The sequence below is a fragment of the Peromyscus eremicus genome, chromosome 12 (genome assembly GCF_949786415.1).
Source record: "Peromyscus eremicus chromosome 12, PerEre_H2_v1, whole genome shotgun sequence".
NCBI lineage: Eukaryota > Metazoa > Chordata > Mammalia > Rodentia > Cricetidae > Peromyscus > Peromyscus eremicus.
Window position 1 is genome coordinate 32,149,474 of NC_081428.1, and position 23,761 is coordinate 32,173,234.

A 23,761-nucleotide genomic window follows, 5' to 3' on the forward strand; every position below is an offset into this window, starting at 1 on the left:
TCTGCAAAGTTCTCTGAGTCCTCAGGGGAGAGGTTTATTGGAGACCTCCCATTTAGGACTGAGTGTGTCAAGGTCTCTCACTCTCTGAACATTGTTCAGTTGTGAATCTTTGGATTTGTTCCGTTCTATTTCAGGAGGAAGCTTTTGATGGGTATAGCAGAATGGCATTATGAGTCATGATACAATTCTTTAGCAGAACAATAGTGTTTTGTTTTTCCCTAGGTCCATGACCTGTTTAGTCCGGGTTCTTGGCCACCAGAGCAGTGCCAGGCTTGAATTCCAACCCATGGAGAGAGGCTTTAAATTCAGAAAGGTAATGGTTGGTAACTCTCACTTTTATGCACTGTTGCTTCAGTGTATCATGCAGGCAGGTCACCATTGTAGACTGAAGGGTTTATAGCTTTGTTGGTGTTCCCTTTCCGCTCTGGTCCAGCATGCCTTCCAGTACCATAAAACTCTAGTCATTAGCGGTGAAGGCTTTTGGTAGGCATCAGCTTGACTTTTCCATATTTAATCAGTTATGTAGATACTGTCTTCAGCTAAAGGGCCTTACCATCATTTTGTGTAGAGCAACCAATAATCTTGGCAGTAGCCTGGTTTGTTTGGAGATTTACATATGGTCCCTTTGGCCAACAACTCAATTAGATGTAACCCATTCCTGGCATTGGAGGTTTCATTTGGTGGTGAGAGATTTTTAGCTGGAGGGTTTATCTTCCTGTTACTGTCGATTCTGTTTAGACTACTTTCATTTATGTATATATATTAAGAAGCCTCTACTGTTGTGGGGCTTCGTAATTAGCTGTTTTCTACCTTTCAGTGTACATTATTTGCTTGTTTTTGTCCTAATGACAATGATATTTTTAGTCTTTTTTTTTAACCATTCATATTTTGGGTTCTAACAATTCCTCATACCACTTGACTTCATTCATATAAATTCCTGATGGAACTATAAAAAACACACATATATTGTTTGTATCTTATATGAAAGAGTGGTCTGTTTAATATCTGTATTTTTTAAAAGATGTAACTCTTCTAGTCATTTTTTGGTTCTAGGCCAATTATGTTAATTTGAGTATATTAAGCAAAGTACATATTTCCAGTCCCTGCACATATATTATTCAATTTGATCAAGCTTCAATATATAAAGGCTTTTTGCAAAATGTAGTGTCAAAATGTTACAGTCTTTGGTCAGAATCTTGGCAGATTAAGTCAATTAAAAAGGTCAAAATGATGGTCTTTTATTTTACAGGAAGTGCAAATGTACAGAATCTATTATCTAATTAAATGCAAGTCTAATTCAGTGTTAGGATAGAGACTGCAAATACATCTATGTCAGGAAGTGGAGAAAGTTATTTTATTGTCTGTGATCAGAGACAAAATTGGATGTCCTTCTCATTGCTGTCTTATTTATTTCTTTTTGCTATGACCCAAATTCTTTATGTTCCACATAGGCACAAACACTATTTCATCAAGCTGTCTGAATCATTGGTTACTTGATGCCTCGTGAATTATGACTGTCTGCTTAACCACAATGAAGTTTTCTGAAGAAGGTGTATTTGCTGTCCACACAACATTATTTCCTCTCTTTGCTTATTTTAATATGATAGTACTGTTAGATGATAATCAATTTTATATGTAGAAAAATAGGAATTACCAAGTGAAAAAAATAAGAGTAGTAGGCTAAGGGCACAATTTAAAACAAGGGCTGGGGAAAGGTCTCTCTTAGAAGGAAGCATTGATCGAACTTGAAGATGTTTATGGAGGGGAAGGGTAACCAGGAATGAGAAGCAACCAGCAGAAAGTTCTTAAGATGCAACTCTGACTGGCAAATCAGTGTGTCTAGAGAAAGTGATGATACAGGGTGACCATCCAAGGGGTGGCATTGGGGACTTCAGGTGTCAGATGGTGGGTGTGATTATAAGGCATCATAAGTACTTTAACTTTTCTTGTGACTCATGTGGAAAATTGGTGAACTGAGGGATAAGAGGACTTGGTATGTATGCACGGCAACCTGTTAACCTGTATTGAGGACGGATCACAGAGGGAAACAGTTGAAGTGGTGAAGGCAGAGGTCAGTGTAGACTCGAGTGACCTCCTAGGAGATGGTTAGTGTTTTGTAAGAGGGGGTTGATCCAGAAAGAATATAGCAAAATAGGTGGCTACTGGTTATCAAAGACAACCAAAAGAGTATATTTATAAAACTATACTTGGGTACGTGGTGGTAGGAAGAGATAAAAATGCAAACATTTATTTATATACCTATTTGTTTATTTTAAGCTATTTCCTCCCAACTAAGGAAGTGTTATGCTCACTGGATAGATATCATGCTCGTTAGAAAAATCACCAAAACAAACTGGGGGCATAGTTAAGATTCTAGAGTGCTTGCTGGGCACATACAAGGACCTAGGTTTGATGGCAAGCATCACATGAAAACAGAATTGTGGATAAAATCCCATTTTCATCTACATGATGAGTTTGAGGCCAGCTTGAACTATAAGGAGACCTTGTCTAAGAAAAAAAGAAAAGGAAGAATGAAAGAAAGGACATCACCATTAATAGTTATGTATCAAGTACAATATTCTGAGGAAAACAACACTGTCAGAATTAGAGAATGAAGTCAGCTTTGAAGGTGACTATTACTTAAATCTTTTCCTCTATATCACATACATAAGACACAAAAAAGATTAATGATATTTTTTGGCAAGAGAAATTTGTCTGCACATTGAAGGAAGGTGAGAAATATGACAAAGTTCAAGATGACTACAATAAATTCCTTTCTCTTCCCTTCTTCCTCCTTACACTTATTTATTTATTTGTTTGTTTGGTGTGCGTGTGTATGCACATGCTAGTGTGTATGTATACCATTGAACTTACGTAGAATTCAGGGACAATTTGAGGGAGTCAGCTCTTTCCTTCCACTGTGCCTTTGGATCGAACTCACATTGTCAGGCTTGGTGTCAACCCCACTCCAGTCTTGCTCTGTAGTCAAGGCTGGCCTCTGATTTGCAGTCCTGTGCCAGTCTCCTGAGCACTGGGATTACAGGTATTGGGGTGGCACACCTAGCTTTCTGATTTATTTCACTGGAGCTAAATGGGACTCTCAAGTAACAATGAAGAACAGAGGGCCATTTTACCTTACATGTAGCTAAAGAATGTCCTTTTAACTACATGGAGTGGCCTTAATAGTTTCACCAATAGCCAAGGATACAGGACATTCTTTAGCTTGGTAAAACTGACACTGTAGGAAAACATGATGGAGTGTTTAGGAAACAAGAGTTGGCTGTGAGGAATATTTCATTAAGGTGCTACCAAGTCACAGCCAGCAAGAACTCTGAGGGGGACAAATTAGTTCCAAATATCTTACAAAATGAAAATATAATACAACAACTAATAATGAAATTAAACAGAGTTCTTACTATCATTTTAATTCTCTCATCAAAAGTTGTAGTATGATTGCATGTAGTATACCGTGGCAGAGCATTAACTCTGTTAGGACTCTCAGATTCTGTTTTACTATTAGCTAATGAGTTAGGATCAGTTTGTGATAGTTAATGCCGCAAAATGTCTAATTTTTGCCATATTTATTTTAAGGTTTAGGAACTTTGTGGTTCCTAGATCACATATTTTGATAGCTATAGCTATGATAGTATAGTGAGGGAATTTATGAATACACTAATAACAACATTAATAGCATTACTTTATTTGGTAGCTGTGGTAATTTGAATAAAAATGGTCCCCATAGGTCCATAGGGAGTGACACTATTAGAAGGTGTGGCCTTGTTGGAGGAAGTGTGTCACTGGGAATGGGTTTTGAGGTTTCAGAAGCTCAAGCCAGGCCTAGTGGCTCACTCTCTCTTCCTGCTTCCTGCCAATCCAGATGGAGAACTCTTAGCTACCTCTCCAGCATCATGTCTGCCTGCATGCTGTCATGTTTCCCACCATGATGATAATAGACTAAACCTGTGAACTGTAAGCTAGCCTTAGTTAAATGTTTTCCTTTATAAGAGTTGCTGTGGTCATGGTGTCTCTTCACAGTAATAGAAACCCTAATTAAGACAGTAGCTCTCTGCTAAAGTAAAAAATTAAAAGGAATCAGGAATCAAAAAAGTCTTGCAGGATGATTACAACATTTGGTCCTGGAATCAAATTTCCTTGTGTTATTTACCTGCCACTGTTTTCTAACTATGAGACTGGACATGTTTCTTCACTTTTATATGTTCATTTTTCGCACAAGTAATGACATGCAATAGGAATCAGAAAGGACCAGGTCTCATCCCACTATTCTCAAGGTATACATGAATAGCTGTGTCTATAAATACAGAAATAGATGCACAGATACTCTGATGTCAATATCTAATGAATAAAAGTAAATTGTTAGCTATTAATATTCTTTAAAAATTCAAATTATGGTTTATACTGTTTACTCATTTATTTATTCAACAAATATTAAGAACTATTATACACCACACAGTGGCAAATGATCATAATTTGCCACTCACAGACATTAAGATATGAGGAATATTATATTAAAAATATTTTTAAAAATGTAACTAGAGGAAAGGCAGGTCTCTACAGGTCTGTGTGACAAGTCAGGTCTAACTAAGAACATTTTTTTTCTTTTAGTCTTGTTTTTAATTATGGTTGAAGTATCACTGCATGATTGTGTGTTTGTGTGTGCATATAAAACCAGGTAAAGAATTTGAAAATGTATTCTAGGAAAAGTTGGAAGAAGCCAAAAAAACAGAGGCAAGAGCTATTTGTCCAAGAAATGAATAAATCCATGTAATTGTAATGAAAGCAGCAAAAGTAGACTTCAATTGAAGAGTTATAGTGATAGGAATTGATGCAACGTGTAAAGACTGGGGAGCTAATCCAGAGACCCACAACCTGACCTTAAGAGCAGCAGGAAGTACCTGTAATGATTTGTAACAAAGTAATGTGATCACCTATGCACTTAAGAAAGATTAGTGTGAAGTTAGATTTGAGGGAGGAGGAAGATACCTGAGAATGTTTGCTGTGGGAATAGTGACAAGGTTGTCAGAGTAATTTACTCACAAGCTCAAGTTGGTTTGAAGATACTTGATGATAGATAGACACAAAAGATCCTTAGTTTGTAGAATCAAAAAAATTTGTTGCCAATTGGATGATGAAAGAAGGCATGTCTGGTGCTTAATCTTAATTGTCAGCATGCCTGGATTGAGAGCCACCAGAGGGGTTAATAAAGCTCACCTGTGTGTGAAAGCATTTACAGAGACAGTTAGATTATGCAGGCTGTGGCCTATCCCATCATTTCATCCACTGATAAATCCAACTTTTGATTTAGACTAGGCAGAGGCGGTGGTGGTAACTGTTTAAGGTGAGACCCGGTTGAAAGGATTAGGTCACTGGAGGGGGAGGGCATTGGAATGGTATCCTACCCTGGATGCTTCCATTTTTCTTCGATTCCCCTCTATCTGAGGTTCAGAACTTCCTCTGCCACATACTCCCACTTCCATCATGTTCCGCCCAAGCACCCAGGGCTAACTGGTTGACCATGTTCTGAATCTTGTGAAAATCTGAGCTCAAATCCTTCTCACTTAAGTTGTCCTCTTGAGTATTCTGGTGACCGTTATGCAAAATTACCTGTTATGGGCTGACAGGGACAGAATGGCTAGGAACAAGCTTCAGATTTCTGCATGGGATTACTTGAGAAGATCAGAATATCATTTGTAAAAAGAATACATGTAGTAAAGAAGGAGGTGAAGACTGAACCAATAGAACATAATACGTATTGCTTCAAAGTAAAATTTGTGATGTGAAGGCAGTCTCGTATTTAGTTCAGCATTCTAGGGATGCTTCTGCACTGAAGCTGCTGATTCCTCGCCACCTACCAGACTGGGACACTCCAGGTGCCTTCTGTCCCCTGAGGCCAGGTCCAGACGACACAGTCAGGGGAAGCCTGACCAAACTGCTGATGGCACCAGACTGTAGCAGAGAAACCGAAGACCTGCACTGAGACTGTATTCCGAAATAGCAGACAAACAGAGGAAATCGAGATCCTAACTCTGCTACGAGTTAACCCTATCCAGAACATTGTAAGCCTCTCTGCTAAAAGGAGAAAGGTGACTTGAAAAACAAAAGAAAAACTCCACAATAAACTAATCCCAGATGTGCAAACCCCAACTCAGAAATAAAAACAATGCAAAAAAACCAAAGCAACACATCCCTTTAATAAAATACACATTCTGTGTTAGTGACCTCTTGTGAAGATGATGTGTAAGAACTTACAAAGAGCACAAAAGACATGATTATAATTATGGCCAACAACTCAAAGAAGACAAAGAGATGTATGAAATGAATAGTCTGTCCAAGACACGAGAATAGAGTTTGATTTTTTTAAATGAAAATGCAAGCTGAAATGATACTGGAGATAAAATATTCAACAAAGGATTTAAAAACCCGAGCAGAAAGCCCCGGCAATAGAATGAGTCATGTCAAAATGAGACTCAGTGATGGAAGGCAAAGAAGGGGAACAGGATTAACAATCAAAGATCAATGAGAAGCTAAAAAAATATGAATGGAAAATGGGAAAGTTTTGGGAATAACTTCTGAAGAAAACTGTGATGAAAGCACAGACAATATCTTCAGTAAAATCAAAGAGTAAAGTTTCCTCAACCAAGAGAAAGAGGTGTCTACACAGGAACAAGAGACCTACAGAACACCAATTGATAGGACCAGAAAAGAAATTCTCCATAGCATAGTATATTTAAACCTTTAAAAACACACTGAAAAGGCAGTGGGCCAATGGACTGAGCAATAGTTAATTTAAACAAGTAAAATTGTAAAAAGAATAAAACCTTATGGATTACAGTTTGATTATTTGATGTATGTACAATACACAATGATTGAATCAGCACATAAAAGTATTTTTAAAATAAGTGTAATTAGCCAGCTATGGTGAAACTTGCCTATAATTCCAGTTTTTAGAAGGAAGAGGGAGCAAGATCGAGTTCAAATCCAGCTGTGATTACATAGTAAGGTTGAAGTCAGCCTGACTACATAAGATCCTTCCTCAAAAGATTGAAACCAAACAAACCAACCAACAAAACACAACAACAACAACAACAACAATAATCAACATAGAAGAATGATAAATGTATAAAGTGACATTTCTGAAGCAGTTTAAAGAGACTATTTAATTTTGTGGACATAAAATGTGTGGTTGAAATGAAATAGAGAAAAGATAAAAAGTAATCTTTATTTTATGATTTTTTATTTTTTTACTTTCAGGTAATTTTTAATATCTTTCCAGTATTCCATGATAGACATCTATTATTTGTGGAGCATTTAAACAGTGGTTCTCAACCTTCCTAATGCTGCAACCCTTTAATACAGTTCCTCATGTTGTGGTGACCCCTAACCATAAATTTATTTTCAATAAAGGAAATCTTTATTAACATAACAAAATATTACTGGCTGACTAATGTAGAGTGGCCAGTGACATGCAACTTCCTCAGTACTGAAACTCTGTCTTCCAATGTCTGTGTCATTTTTCCCTTCAAAATAATAATTCTGACACTGAGGTCATGTGATTCCTCTCTTTAAATTCTATACTTTGTATTTTCCTCTTCAAACTCTATCTCACATAACATTTTCCTCCCCTTCATTAGTTTGTGAGAGATCTCTAGCAAGGTATAAAACTTGAAAGAATGTGCCTTAATTTGACACACCGGTGATGTAGAAGATAAGAGAAATTGTATATTTGTAAAATATTAAAATTATTCAGTACATACAAAATTATGCAAACTAAACTTAAAAACCATTTATTAATAGGATATTTAGCTATTTATTTTCTGCATTCATTTTGCAAAATTAAATCACGGTTTGAGGTATTTCAATTCTAAATAGTGTTTCATTACTAAAAGTGAAAAGTAAGAAGTGGCTTGATAATACATAAATTGTCCATTTTCCTTTCAGATGCCATGTATTATTTTATTTATTCATAAAGTGATCCCTGACTGGGAGCTGAGCCAGTAAATTGATCTCATTTTCATTACTTATAACAGCTATTTGGATAGGAACCATTGTTATAACTTAGCAAAATTGGGTAACTGTTTCCTGACAACCTACAGAAAAAAATACGATTTCCTATAATAAAGCACTGAACTACATCCAACTCAGAGAAATATGCTGAATTTATAAACAGAAAATTAAATGCTCTAATGTTCAGAAGAATGTGGACATCATGGCTTCTGGAATTGTTCTTCATCTTGAGCTGCTATTACTTATGCAAAATGTCAAAGGAAGATGAATGGCCAATTGTTAAACCCATTGAATAGAAAGCTCTGATTTCTAACAGCGATTTTAATCAGGAATCATTATATGATTTAGAGCAAAATACTTAGAAATCCCACGCTTCTGTTTTGTCATCAGTAAAATAAGAAAAATGTATGTTTTCTCTGTCCTTCAACTCTTCAGGTTTAACGAAATAATAACACTAGACATATTATAGTAGTATAAATGCAAACCTTAGAATTTAAAATTGTTTAAATCTAGGCACCACTTAGTTAAATTAATCCTAACACAAATTTGGTGTATGTGGACTTAAATAGTATTAAATGGTATCTGCTTATCTGTACACTAAAATATGTGCTTCATTTTACCAGTGTAACTCTTCCTACTCTGGTTGGCTCATCTTTAGGAGCAGATAAAGACAATACCTTAAACGTTAAATCAGACTATATGTTTCAGCTCACCATCCAAGAGATTTTGTTTATGAATAAAAGTGAAAATATAATCGGACCATAAAGTCTTGAGATAGTAGAATTCTTGAGCTACCTTCACTGGGAATCTGTATAGGGAGACAGAGTTTTCTTCGGAGTTTATTTTTTTCTTCCTTTACACTAGCACATGGACCTTTGTCTTACTCAGTTATTATAAAATGTTATTAATATGGAATCTACTGCATTCATTATGGATTTTGTTGTGGCTTGTCCTAGGTAACTTTCAATTACTGTGATAAAGACCATGAACAAAAGCAACTTGGGGAGGAAAGGATTTATTTGGCTTACAGTATCCTCCTCACAGTTCATTACTGAGTGAAGCCAAGGTAGGGACTCAAAGAAAGGCAGGAGTCTGGAGGCAGGTACTAAAGCAGAAACCATGGAGTAACACTGCTTGGTATCTTGCTCTAATGGCTTGCTCAGCTTGCTTTCTTTTCTTTTCTTTTTTTTTTCATTTTTTTTTTTTGAGACAGGGTTTCTCTGTGTAGCTTTGCGCCTTTCCTGAAACTCACTTGGTAGTCCAGGCTGGCCTCGAACTCACAGAGATCCGCCTGGCTCTGCCTCCCGAGTGCTGGGATTAAAGGCGTGCGCCACCACCGCCCGGCCTCAACTTGCTTTCTTATGTAACCCAGGACCACCTGCCCAGAGGTGGCAACACCCATGGCGGCCTAGGTACCCCACATCACTAGTTAATCAAGAAAATGTCCACAGATTTCCCTACAGGCCACTCTGATGGAGGTAATTCTTTAATTGATGTCTCTTCTTTCTAGATGACTCTTGTGTGTGTCAAGTTGACAGAAAGTAACTAGTACATTGCTGTTTGGTTTTGAGACATGATCTCATTATGTGGTTCAGGCTGGTTTGGAAGTCTCTGTGTAGCTCAGGCTGACGTGACATTACCATATTACTCTGGCTATAGTTCTGGGAATACTGGTGTATGCCACTGTGTGTGGCATTCATTACAGCTTTAAAAATATATTGTCTTAGGCATAGCTATTCAAAGACATACCAAAGTATATCTGAGGAATTTGAGATTTGTAAGAAAAAGAAGTTACACAAAAAGTACAATAATAATAAAATGTTAAACTTTTGGGACATCAATGTCGATGTGTGTGATGTTTCTAGATGAAGGCATGTTTGAAGAATGTATTCTCCAAAGTTAGCATAGGCCCTGAAAACATATTTTGTACATTTTTTGGATGTCTTATTACTATGAGTTCTGTTGCTGTTTTGATACTTTATTCTTAGGAAAAATAATTGCTTTGTGTTTTGTTATTCATGGTTTGAATAAGATAATTTTTGACTTTTAACATTTGAAAAAAATTCACCTAGTGACACATGCCTTTAATCCTGATACTCCATTGAGATAGAATTATCATAAATTTGAGGTCAGTTGAGATTATATAGTGTGCTTCAGACTAGCCTAGGCTACATAGTGAAACACTGCCTTAAACAACTCCCTCTTCAAAAAAAAAATCACATCTTGAAACTGAAAGTACACATGTTTCCAATTTGAGGAATATTGCCAATATTACCAATATTCAGGAATGAGTATCCAGGGTAGGTTGGGAAAAGCAGAATGGACAAACCTCAGATACCTTATTCTGCATCCAAAGTTCAGACACAGATATATACTAGTGAGAGCTGTCAACCATTCATTTATTCACTTGATAAATGATTTCTAAGTGCATCTCACATGCAGGTAACATGCCAGGCATTGAGCAGCAATGATGAATAGACATGATTATTCCTGCTGTAAATATAACACACTCATCATCCAGGTCTGAAGTGAGGATCCTTACTTCTTCCTCCATAAATTAAAGATACAAAGAGCTAAGGTGTGAATGTAACCATCACAGTCCTAGAGAACAAAAAGGGAAATTCATATGATGTATCCTTACCTACTACCCGATCGGCATTATCTCTGAAAGGAAAACCAAATGGGGAAATCTCAGCCTATATTGTAGGTGGGGTGCTTCCGCAGATTTTAAAATAGTGGATATAGACCACAGAGACTGTACAAAGAAGTGATTTGTAGAAAATGGCATAAAAATAAAACATAAAATATTTTTAACATAGCAGAAACATCTTTGAAAAAATACAATTGATGTAACATTTGAGGGAAAAAAGTATTTGTTATTAAAATAAATTTAAGATTATAAACTAGAATAAGATGGTAAATGCTAGAGAAATTTTTCATGAGAGTTCCACTTAAACTGATATAATTAAGACTTAAAAATTATTATAATCTAAAGGGCAAGCTATTTCTTCTAGCATGTAATAAACATTTTCTGAAGGCTGAATACATAGTATTAACAAGACTGGTGGCCATGCTTTGTGTGTAAGGAAGAAGAATTAAAATGTTGTAAATAGGACTTGTCAAAAGGAAAAGTTGTAGAAGACAAATGATGCTTTCCTCCCCAGATGTGTCCATGAGCTAATCTCCTGAGCCCATTCTTGTAGAAGAAGGGAGTCTACAGTGTTGGGTAAGTGGGGGATGGCATTTGAGAATACTATTGAATTGGACCTAATCTAACTCTGTGAGACCTTAAAGTTGGAAAATACTTCCTAGGATGGTAAGGTATGGGGAAGCACAGTTGTAGAATGCTCAAAAAGATGGAACATTGCTAGCTTTGAAAATGGAGTAAGTGGATAAGCACATAAAATATGCTCGATACTGAAAGAATAAAATTCAATGTGGAACTCCCCAGCCTCCATTTCAAATGTCAGTTCTAACTACACTTAAGTTCTTTAAGCTATGTAGACTTTAAGTCTGGTTAATGTTGCTGTGTGATTTTTTTCAAGGTTTTATTTTATAATAAAGTGTATAAAAAACAAATAAATGAAAAATAAACTTGAAAACATAAAAAAAAATATATGGAGGAGGCAGATGCCAAGTCAAGCAGTGTGGGTAGACTCTACAAGTTGGAAGAAGAGCTGTTTAGGTACTTGCTGTGGCAAAGTAACTCACAAGTTAAGGATGGTGAGTGGGGATTGGGCAGGTATTCTGGCTCACAGTCCACATAGGAGGGAGTCATAGGGGCTTGAGGCCGTTGGGTATATTATGTCTGTGGTTAGGAAGCAGAGAGCCATGAATGCTAGTTCTCAGCTCACTACGGACATTTTACTCATTCCCTTGGAATAGATCCACCCACAGTTATGGTGGATCTTCCTACACCAATTAACTCAAGATCATTCCTCATGGTCATACCCCAGTGTTTATCTTCTCAATACCCAGATCTCATCAACTTGTCAATATTAACGTCGCATGAGTACAGTCCCTATAGTAGTTTAATTGTACCTCATTGAAACCTATGTGGAACTTCTCATCTTCAAAGAATAAGAAATGAAGCTGGGCAGTGGTGGCTCATGTCTTTAATCCCAGAACTCAGGAGGTAGAGGCAGGGGAATCTCTGTGAGCTTGAGGCCACCTGGTTGACAGAGTGAGTTCCAGGACAGCCAGGACACTGTTTTCACAGAGAAACTCTGTCTTGAAAAACAAACAAACAAACAAACAAACAAACAAAAACCCCATGCTGTTTTAAGACATTAAATGGGTGGCTGTTAGCAAAAGGAAAATGTTGCACAATTGTTCAGGAAAGATTGTAATATGACTCTTGCCACTGATGGAGAAAAATATACTCTAGTGGTTGAGGAAGCACCAAGAGATTTCACTGAGGTTTAGGATGAGTCAGTACAACTACAATGGGTGAAGTTATTGATGGCCTTGAAGCTTAGGCAACAGTTTTATTTTCATGATAAAAATAATGTTATTAATAACAGCTAGAGGCTATTCATATTATATTAAGTGAGAAATCTCAGGTGAAATATTTGATTTTACTTTTTGTATTTTGATAAAACATAAAGATCAAAGATTAGGTCTTTTAAAATGAATAGCAATATAGTATCTTTAGTAATGAGGTTTCCTGTTGCCATAACAAAGTAATGGACAAGTACAGAACTTAAGAAAGGGTTTATTTAGCCTCATACTTGAGGAAGCAGTTTATCATGGTGGGACATCTTGGGGGCAGGAGCTTGAGGGGATGGATCACATTGCTAGAGGGAGGTAGAGAGAGGATTGCTGGTGCCCAGCTGATATCTGTGGTCCCTGTGGGACTCAGATCATGTGATAAGGTCACTCACATTCAGCGCAGGTTTTTCCCCTAGTTAAGCCCTTTTTAGAAAAACCTTTATACAGGGTAGGAGGTGGTGGTGGCACACATCTTTCATCCCAGCACTCCGGAGGCAGAGGCAGGTTGATCTCTATGAGTTCCAGGCCATCCTGGTCTGGTCTAAAGAGCTAGTTACAGGGTTACACAGAGAAACTTTGTCTCAAAAAACCAAAACAACAATAAAAACAAAACAAAACAAAAAATCTCCTTTATTGATATACCCACAGCTGTGTTTCTATGGTGATTCTAAATCCAGTCATGTTGAAAATGAAGACTAACAATCTTGGTATCCATATTTAATGAGTTAATTCTGATTGCTTTATGAGAATTTAAACCTTATATATAATTTTTCAAATAATCTTAATTCTAGAAAGTTAAAATTTCTATAAAATAATGAACATATGCATGCACAATTATGTGGGCATCAACAATAACAGCAAAACAGAGATACATTAATAATATTCATGTAGTTATTGCTGGTGCTGGCAAAGGAAATCTTAATAAAAAATTTTCCTTTTATTAAAACCATTTCCTAGGAATGAACCATAAGAACAAAGATACTTTTGTAGAAAATTCGATTTGGAACAAATAGTGCTGTGACTATATTGGAAATATGAATCACTATTAAAATGTCAGAAGTAGGGTTCTTTATTTTTCTTGCATTTTTGAGGTAGTTGAGGACTGAATCTTGGGCCTTCCACCAGGCAAATACACTATTACTGTGCTATCTCCTAAGTCCTTGTTTTACTTTGTATTTGAAGACAGATGTGGTTAGCTTTCCTAGGCTCACTTTGAGCTCATTCTGTAGCTCAGGCAAACCTTGAAGTCTCAATCATCTTGCCTCAGACTCCAAAGCAGCTGGGGTTACAGTTTGTTAGGACAAAGATATGTTCATTAGCACTGTTAAATCTTTGAATGAAGTATAGTGAATCTCTCCTTTTTTTTTTTTTTTTGCCAAGAAAGGAAGTTTGAATCTTTGTCCTGTCTTGTGAAGTGCTTAAGCCATAGGTATTAAACAACTCAATAATCTAAAAGGATTTTTCTTAAGAAGAAGGAGAATCCCCAAAAACAGGAGGAAAAGGGAAGTGAAGTAAAAACAAAGAAAGAAGAAAACAAGAACATCAAAGGAAACCAGGAATTACAAAAGTGTAAGTTAACTTAAAAAGTCTGTACAAAGAGATGAAAGAGTCAGAGGCACCCACACTTTCACTGTTAGGAGTCCCACAAAAAAAACCAAGCTAAACAACCATAATGTATGTGTAGAGGATCTAGCGCAGACCCATGCAGGCTCCATGATTACTGCTTCAGTCTCTTTGAGCCCTTTTGAGCCCTGGTTAATTGGTTCTCTGCTTCCTCTTGGGATCCTTTTCCTCATACTGGGTTGCCTTGCCCAGCCCTGATATGAGGGTTTGTGCCTAGTATTATTGTAACTTGTTATGCTGTGCTCTGTTCATGTCCCTGGGAGGCCTCCCTTTTTTTTGAAGGGAAATAGAAGAAGAGTGGATCTGGGGGAGAGGTAGGGAAGGGGATAGAACCGGGAAGAATGAAGGGAGGGGACACTGAGGTTGTGATGTATTATATAAGAGAAGAATAAATCTGAAAAAAAAAAAAAGCCTAGACTAGTAGGATGCTTGTTGTAAGATAGTGTCTTCTGGATATGATAGGAAACTCTAACCCATGAAATATCAACAAAACAGCTGGTTAAAGAAGTCCTGCCTAATAAACACACTATTCAACATGCCATATGGATGGAGGAAATCTCAGAAGAGTCATTCTTAGATGAGGAGCTACAGGCCAATGGCTGTTGAAAGATGGAAACTTAGTTTTCTTCAGGAACCAACCCACTCCTTGGTAATCCAATTATAAGTGGTCAGACCTGGATATGTACACTGAGCAAGCAATATTGAATGGTTTCAGTAGATTGTGGGTGTGTGTATCCGTAACAGCAATAATTATAGAAGAAGAGGCTATGAATGAAGAGGTAGGGTGGAGGCACAGGATGAGTTAGAATAGTAAAATAGGGAAAGGCAGAGCTAGAAATGATGTAAGTACAGTGAACTCATCTATGGAATTCTAAAATAAAACAAAAAACCAAAAAAGTCTGGACCATTTAATTGAGCTCCTGTTAAATGTTTGGTTACTCTCAGGAGTAGAGAAAAATGGGATGAGACAACCGTTGCCCTCTTTTTGGGAGAGACGGGAAGTTCGCCATGTTTCACTTGTCATCCTTTGAACAACTCAATCTATTGCACATGGTAACATTCCATATAGGTGCAATATGGGTTAAATGGAAATGTAGCAGGCTACCTCAAGTCCACAACCCAGTATCTGATTGCTTAGAAGACATTCATTTGAAATTTGTTTTAACATTGGCTTTCAAATAAAATCTAAACAGTGTTATTTGATTTCACATTCACTAGAACAATAAACATTCAAACATTCTGACAATACTGTGTACCAGTAAGAATGTGGAACAAAAGGAATCCTCAAAAAGCACCAGTGATTGTATAAATTGATGTAGGATTTGAGAACAATTTGATAATGCTTAGTTGAGTTGACACGGATCCAGCACTCTAAGTGCAGTATTTACTTGAGGAAAACTCTTGCATATGTGCATAAGATAAATGAATGCAAGATTGTTGTTTACAGTAAGGAACCCATAACAACCTAAATATCTATTATTAGAAGTGAATAGTTTTATATACAGCAATCACAGTGGATAGAGGAAATAAAGACCCCAAGAAAACTGATACAATGTTTCAAGAATATAATATATATTGTGTTGAAAGAAACATGGATATATTAAATATCCATATGTAATGAAATATATAAAGTATAAAAACATCAGTAAGGGGAACATACCTCAATTTCAGAATGATCCTGGTCTCAGGGGTGGGGCATGTAGATTTCACAAAAAAGTTCAACTGAACTTTACTGGTTTGGCCTTTCTAAACCTTTTCAAAGAAAATGTGATATACTTATTAAATCTGTGAGGTGAGTGAATGTTATTTGTTAGATTAATTCTGTGTACTTTCAAATGTATTTAACCCATTTAAAAATGAAGCTTTTTTTTTTATAATGTGTACTAATGTCTGAAACATTATGTGGTTTAATCTGGGTTATTTTGTATGGTTCTGCATACCTTATTTTAAGGTTAGAACTGTATTTTCATATGTCAGTCCATGTTTCCACTTTGATATCATTTGTATAGGTCATAATTCAATTGATGATCCTTTTCCAAAATTTTTTCTCAAAGATTTTCAAATATCCATTGAATTACAGCCTAGTTCTATTATTTTTTTTTAAAAAAACATTAAATTGAATCCCCAAATATATGATTTATTATGTACAAATTCTAAAAAAATTAAGGTCTCTATTAAAAAATTGTGGCTTTATTCTGGAATATTCAATTTGATTTATGGGAATAAATATTCATCATTCCTGAGAAAAATGCCAGCTTGTCACTAGAGAACACTTTAGTTTAATGACACAGGGAACTTTAAGTTCTTTCTTCTTCATCTTTTGTGGCATGGCCTAGACCCCAACAGCTTGGTTCATTTACCAGTTTTTTTCTGCAATAAATTATCAGCTTGCCATGGCTATTTAGAAAGTAATAATAATAAATAATAATAATAAGTTAACATCTAAAATGTTTCTGTTACATGTAACATGTGTTCATGACTTTATAGCTTGTCTCATGCAGGAGTTTAGTGACTTGTGGTTGAAGCTGTTGTCTTTGACTTCTTTGGATACAGGAATTGAAGTTTTGTGGAAGCAATGTAGTCTCAAGAAATGTAAACATTTGGTGGCAAGTGCCTTTAACCATTGAGACATTTGCTGCCTATCCCCAGTTTTTTTCTTTTGCTGCTTTATTTCGCCTCCACAAGTCCACTGTGGCATGTGCTTGCTCTAAACTCTCACGCAAATAAATAGATGTAACAAAATTTTAAGAAAAATGTGGTGTGAACTTGAAAAGGATTTGGGTGGTGGAAAGTGAGAGAGAATTATAGACATGTGGGGGAGGGGGACACAAAAGCACATGAGGATCCTGGAAGTCTAGCTGATTCTACTTTCATGGGAGACAAATTTCTCTCAGTTGGCTTGCCTTTCCTGTAGATTCCTGTGGAAGAAATCAGATACTAAGTAACCAGAAGAAAGAGATTGAATAACAGAATAAAAACAGAGAGCCAGAGATTTGTGGAGATAAATTTATGGAGCATGGCACATATGAATATGTCAGGGGTGGTTTGGGGGATGATACCTTGACGAATATTTAGGGAAGATGTGGGTACTTCTGGGTGGAGGCCTACCTTCAGCATGGATCTTGTTGACTTACCCAGCATTCATCTTGCTTTTGATGTTTGTTTTTAGCAATTTTCCATCTACTGACCCCTACGCTGCTCCTTGGCTGTAAGTTCTATTCACCCATTATATACTTGGAGCTCAGCTCAAGCTCTCTCCTGAAATACAATAATTCCATTCGGAAGGCTGAGTTAAGTTCAGTATTGGTTAGTGCATGTGGTGCCCCTAGTTCAATCTGCATTAGCATCACTAAAGTATCATTCCAGTGGTTCCTACATCCTTCATACTATGCTTTCCTTGTGAAATAAAGCCCTTCCGAGCATCAGCAGTAAGTACCAGGAGTCATCTGTTTCTTTAATGAGCTCCATGCTTTGCCCTTCCCTGCTTGCTACTTAATCAGGGAGATTGGTTTTTGTTCTAAGATAAATAAACATCAACTTATTTCAACAGGTACAGAAGGACTCTGATGATTTGGTTTTTGTGATATCTACACTTTGCCCATATTTTGGCTAGCAGTTCACTTATTAAACTCTCTTCCAATTATCTCAGCTTGAGTGTGTATCATCTATATCCTTTTGGGAACCTGAGCAAGCCAACTGTTTTAAATCATTTTCTCCTTTCCTTTACATATTCCGGACTCAGGACTTCTTAGGCACTCAATTCTTTACAAAGGCGATTATAATGTGTTTTAATCTTTATTTCATTAGGAAGCTTACAGAATAAAAATATTTCAAGATAGAAAGTGTAGATAGTCAGTTTAAATGATTCATTTCCTCCAAACCTCATTATTTTTCCTTATAGAAGTTAGAGGATTTGCATTAGATCATTGCTAAAAGGATCTTCTGACTTTAAGATTCTATTATTTCTTTAGATAAGGAATATATGATCTTTTAATGTCATGGAGTGCTAAATTTTAGTCTGTGTTTTGGGAAAGTATTTAAAAATTCTATGAGAAAGATAATAGATCTGAAAGATTCCAAACTACAAAAGTGCCAATATACATAAAAATGTCAAATAAATAACTATAATGATTATGTAACTTTAAATTTTAACTTTTTATTTATTTATTTATTCTTCTCTCATATATTACATCCCAACCATGGTTTCCCCTCCCTGCAATCCTCCCATTCCCTCCCTCCCTCTGCCCCCTCTCCCAAACCCACTCACTCCTCTTCCATTTCCCATTAGAAAGCAGCAGGCCTCCCAGGGACGGATATCAAGACCTTGTGAGAAAGAGACCATGCCAGACACTGCCTGGATGGCCAGGAACCAGAGGCTGGATAGCCCAGAGATAGAGGATAAACTTTAACTTTAAACTTTGAAATTTTATTGGAAACTAGAAAGAAAAAAACAACAAAGTTGAGTTTGGGTAATTATTTGATGTACATTGAGTTGCTTCAAATGTTTTCTGAAATATAAAAGGTTTTACTTGCATGCAGATAATGTCATTTAATTTTCTCCTTATCTCTTCGAAAACAAAGGTATAATTTTTGAAATGTATAACATTTTAAGAAGGGTAGAAGAGGCACTAGCTTCTCAAAGGTCAAGCCCCTAGGAATATTTTGTCTGTGTTTTTAGTAAAGGAAATTCCTTGGGCCACTGTCTTCTTTGGTTTTATATTAAAACACCAATCCATAATGTTGCATGCAATAGTCTTTCCAAACATTGGATATCTTTCTTTAGTTGGGACAGGGGTTTCTTTCGGTATCGTCAAGCATATATGCCTGTGTTACTAAAAATCACTCATTTTGTTAATCCTTGTAAAGAAAAAAATGTATGTAGTACTTAATATTTAAATTCCGTACTTAAGACAGGCCCATGCTACCACTCATGATTGGCCACAGAAGCTGATTTCTGTCATGGAATTTGCCCTGTGGAGAAGATCTGGGAGTTCCACCCTCATGTGTCTGACAGAGAGGTGAGGGGGAGGATTCTATTCACTTTGCTTTGGCTCTGCCTTAGGAAAATTGCACAGGCAGTTGCTTTTCTGTAGCATGTAATGCTGTTAGTTCCCATCCCAAAGCTAACAGCCTTATACTCCCACGTAGACCACAAAGTGGATAAAACAAAGAGAAACTACTTCTGCTAACCATATTGATTCAAATATCCACAGGGAATAGTAGCCTTATAATTCCTCCACTGCTTGATAGAAGTAGAAAGTCTGAAAGGAATCATTTGCACACTACTGTGCCAGTTATCAATCACCCAACATTGTGCAGATGTTTGTTTCCAAGTCCTAACACATTCTAAATTTCAACCTGAAATAAAGGAACAACTTCAGATAAAGACAGGAGATTCTTAATGAATGTTCACATTGTTTTCTTGTTGCTTTTGGTTTGTTTACTTGTCATGATTCTGTATCAGCTCTTTAATAATGTTTTAATGATTCATCTAGGAGATGAACCAAGGTCCCTGCACTTTCTGTGTACTTCTTATACCATTGCCTATGGGGAATGTGTAAACAGAGATGTTTTATGTTTTAGTACGGGTTAATGCAGAACAATATTTTGTTACTAGATTCAAGGGAGCAAAGGAATGGTCTTTGAAACGTGAGTAGCTTCCTAGGGATCTATGCCACATTGAGTCTTATCTCTTTCCATGTTGGAACCAGTACCATTTCATCTGACAGAGGTCTGTGCCATGTTTCCGCTGTACAGGTGGTAACACTGCTGGCCTCCCTGAAATTTATTTATTTATTTATTTATTTATTTATTTATTTATTTATTTTTAAGGTGGATAGCATCTTTCACAAGCAAAGCTTGATGGCCCACGAAGCTGCCATCTTTGTGACAGCTTCTGGAACATGCTATGCTGTGGGTTTATTTTTGTAGGTAATGGGCTAATATTAAAATACACATTAAGGCAGAATGTGAAGGGAAAGCAACTCCCTCACTGTTACTGAACTTACTTCCTGACGGACAAAGTGCTCAGAGCTAGGAAATAGAAGAAAAGGAGCGCCCTGTCTTCATATGCCTTCAAGTGCCTTGTCCACTTAGGTAGTTGTCACAGGTGGTGATGCAAACAATTTGTAGGGTTTTTTTTTTCCTCAAGGAAATTGAGACAACCAGGGAGAAGTTTCCTTCATTTTGTTGTTCATCACAGGTTAAACAACACACATTTAGTTTCTGAGGGTTTCTCTTCCTGAACTCAAAGCTGCAGTTCAATTTCTTGTCTAAGACCAATTTGCTATTTTTTCCTTATTTTTACATTATGGAAGTAATGTTACCTTCTCAAGACCTTATGGGAATGGAATGGAAAGATAAGTGGAGACTTTTCTGCTGAATCAGCTGATTACTCTTAGGTAGTATAGTCAAAATAATCATAAAACTTGAATTTGGAGGCTGGGTAGATGGCTCATGCACTTTGGAGCATTTGTTACTCTTCCAGAGGACCTGAGTTCTAGTCCCCATGCTTCCATTTTGTTACAACCACCTGTAACTCCTGGATCTGAAGAAGATCTGAAGCCCTTTTCTGGCCTTTGGGCGCATGTTCACTCATGGCATACAATCATATATATATAAATCAAAATAAATCTTAAAGAACTCCCAGATTGGGTTTAATAATCCAGAAACCTACCAGTGCCTAAGAAAGTCTTCAAAATAATGATTAACAGAAAGTACAATAATTTATGAATTTTCTTTACATGAAATAAAGCCCTCTAATAGCTACCCCACACTGTTCTCACTTGCCTGCATGCATTCAATATGGAAGTTGTCTCTATCACATGCCAGATGCATCTATTCCATTGCGGTATGATGCCACACCTTCTAAACAATGCTAAGGTTGAGGAAATCCTTTCATACATAGCCGTTTAAGATTCAAACCATAGAAGTTTTAGGTAGTGAGAAAGTTTTTTTTTTTTTTACTCTAAAAGCAATTTGGTACCAATATGGTATAACTCACTAAAGAGTTATCTCCCCCCCCCAACCATGATTTGAGAAGCCTAGTTAAATAAATATTAAGCTTCCATATATAAAATATATAATGTGGTGCCAAGATATTTTTCCCAGGGATAATTCAAATCCTAACAAGTTAGCTGGAGGAATCCCTTTTGTTTTTATGTGGTGGTGGTTTCATGATCCAAACCAGTTATCTTCAGCAAATACATAAATTTATTATAACTTCAGGCCCCTGAAAATGAATCCAAATAAATCAACCATGACCATTACTGCCAACTGAGCCCACTGGAGAGGGTCCACGGAGCAGTGTAATTAGCTGCCATTATGTGGCTGCTAGCTTGCAGATTCCCTACTGCCTCTGACCCACTGCATGGCTTAAGTAAGTATTTGCACGAAAACTCACGATAATTGATCCCCTTCTGTGTCAAGTGTCTTCATAACTTTAAAAATTAAAGATGCTGAATGCCTCGAGTGGCTTGGGTAGGCAATTTGATTCCAATTTTATTATCACAAAGGGTCCATAATATGCATGAAGTGTCCTTTCTGATTAGCCATGCTTCAGCCGTTCCCTCCTCCACTTCCGCCTCTGCTTGTCCCTCCTCCTTCTACTTTTGTCTTCTTGTCCCGTTCAGGCTTCTTTCCTTCATTTTCTGAAATACAGCTCACAGAAACTTGCTGGCTATTCAAATGAGTTGCCTAGACTCGGGATGGGTTGAGACCATATAGCATTCCCTGCTACACCAGATGATCCTGTCACAGAAGAAAATGATTCCTGGCTCTTCCAGGGAGAAAAAAAAATGTCTAGGATTAGGTGATTCGGGAAAATTTCTCTGAACTGGAATTTCTCCCATGGATTCTCAGTACCTAACTATATAAAATGAAGCATGCAGAAAAATCATTTTATTCATTAGAGTGTGAAGTGAAATTCCCAGCACACCTTGCAGCTGTCATGTACGGACATTGCCAGCAAGTTGAATACAATTGAAGAATCAGGATATTTAGTCACAGGGTTGCTTCCTCAGATTTCTATTTCTGTCACATTTTCCAATAAAGTTAGTGCTCTTGTCTTTACTATTTTGAGGACATACAGTATTTATTTTATTGGTCACTTGTAAATTGAAACAATAAAATATTAAATTATTCTTTACTGCACAAAGTCATGAAAGCCGTCATAGTCAGTCACTAACTTCTGTAACAAAAGCATCACAGTGACATATTTTTTGCTCCCTTAGGCCTATTGACTGTGTCTGAATTATGACGTTGCATTCCACAAGAGGTCTTTCACCTAACTCTTGCTGAGAAAGCCTATCTGAACTAAGTCAATAAATTGGAAAACTCCAAAGTCTTCAATAGAAAAAAAATCAAATACTATTAGAAAATGACCAATACCATACAGGGCTTTACTTTATGGGGCAAGTTGGTTCACTGAGGAGGTGAACAGAAATGCACACCATGGCAGTAACTTCATTAATGAAGTTCTCATACTTAGAATATCCTGATGTTGTGTGCCCCTATGGAATTTGGGATTTGGAATTTCCTTTCATATTGTGTGTTATTCTTATAGCTATAAAAGCACCTGTCCCTTAAGTCTGGGACAATCTGCACTCATACTGCAGATGGTTGGGTATCTTATATTCATCAAGAGCTCTAGTTACAGTAGCTTCTGGATTAGGAGGGTTTGTGTGTGTGTGGGGGGGTGGAGTCTCTCTCTCTCTCTCTCTCTCTCTCTCTCTCTCTCTCTCTCTCTCTCTCTCTCTCTCTCCCTCTCTCTCTCCATATGTTTATTTGTTGCTGTGCAAACCATTCAGCCACTCAGGAAGCCTTTCTGCGATTATTGTCTTTTGAAGCGATTTGTCTTCCCTAGCCGTTTGAGCAACAGCAGCTCCAAAAATCTTCCAATTGACGACTCATGAGGTGACACACTTTGAATAACATTGTTACAATTTGTGCTTTGGGATTAAATATAAACCACTTCTTACAAATTTATTTCATCATTAATTTTGATCTCTATTGCTATTATTGTTATTTGTGAATTTAACTGTTTGCAAATGGCACCATTAAATTCTTTCCTGGCTCTAAGAAGCCACCTTCACAATGAGTTCTTGTTTCATGGCTGATTTACTTTATGAATTCTCGGATGAACACACAGCTTTGAATCTCCAAAATTAATAAGTGAAATATAGACTTTTGTTATGATGAGAGAATTGGAGTAAAACAAATAGAAGTCTATGAACTATTAATGCTAACTCCAAAAATGCGATTTCTTATTTAACTACTGACTAGGTTAGAAGCAGCTTATGTTTGAAATGCAAATGCTTACCATGTTGTATGAGAAAGCAAGTTATGTTACATTAAGAACAAACTAAATTTCCTATGAATGCAACTGAAATTTGTATTTATTTGTCATTTGTAAGTAACTATATAAACTGACTTTTCACTATATTATAAAATTATTTTATTAACAGTAATGAGGAATGTATCCTGTAGTTTTGCAGTTTTTTTCTCTTTGAGGGCCCACCACCTATCTCCCAAATAAATGCATGGAGACTTATTCTTACGTATGAATGATGGGCCTTAGCTTGGCTTGTTTCTAGCCAGCTTTTCTAACTTAAATTATCCCGTTTTT

General features: G+C 36.7%; 1 protein-coding gene across 6 annotated transcripts in view; it reads left to right on the forward strand.

The window, feature by feature from the left end:
- Csnka2ip (casein kinase 2 subunit alpha' interacting protein) overlaps nt 1-23,761 on the forward strand; it is a 94,734-nt gene that overhangs the window by 32,761 nt on the left and 38,212 nt on the right. Inside the window, exons 2-3 of one of the 6 annotated variants that reach the window (XM_059276782.1) lie at nt 11,187-11,248; nt 13,894-14,082. The exons of 4 other annotated variants lie outside the window; for them this stretch is intronic. The gene's annotated coding sequence lies outside the window, so the exon portion shown is untranslated. The remainder of the gene's footprint in view (nt 1-11,186; nt 11,249-13,893; nt 14,083-23,761) is intronic. One more of the 6 variants, XM_059276781.1, reaches the window with a different exon arrangement.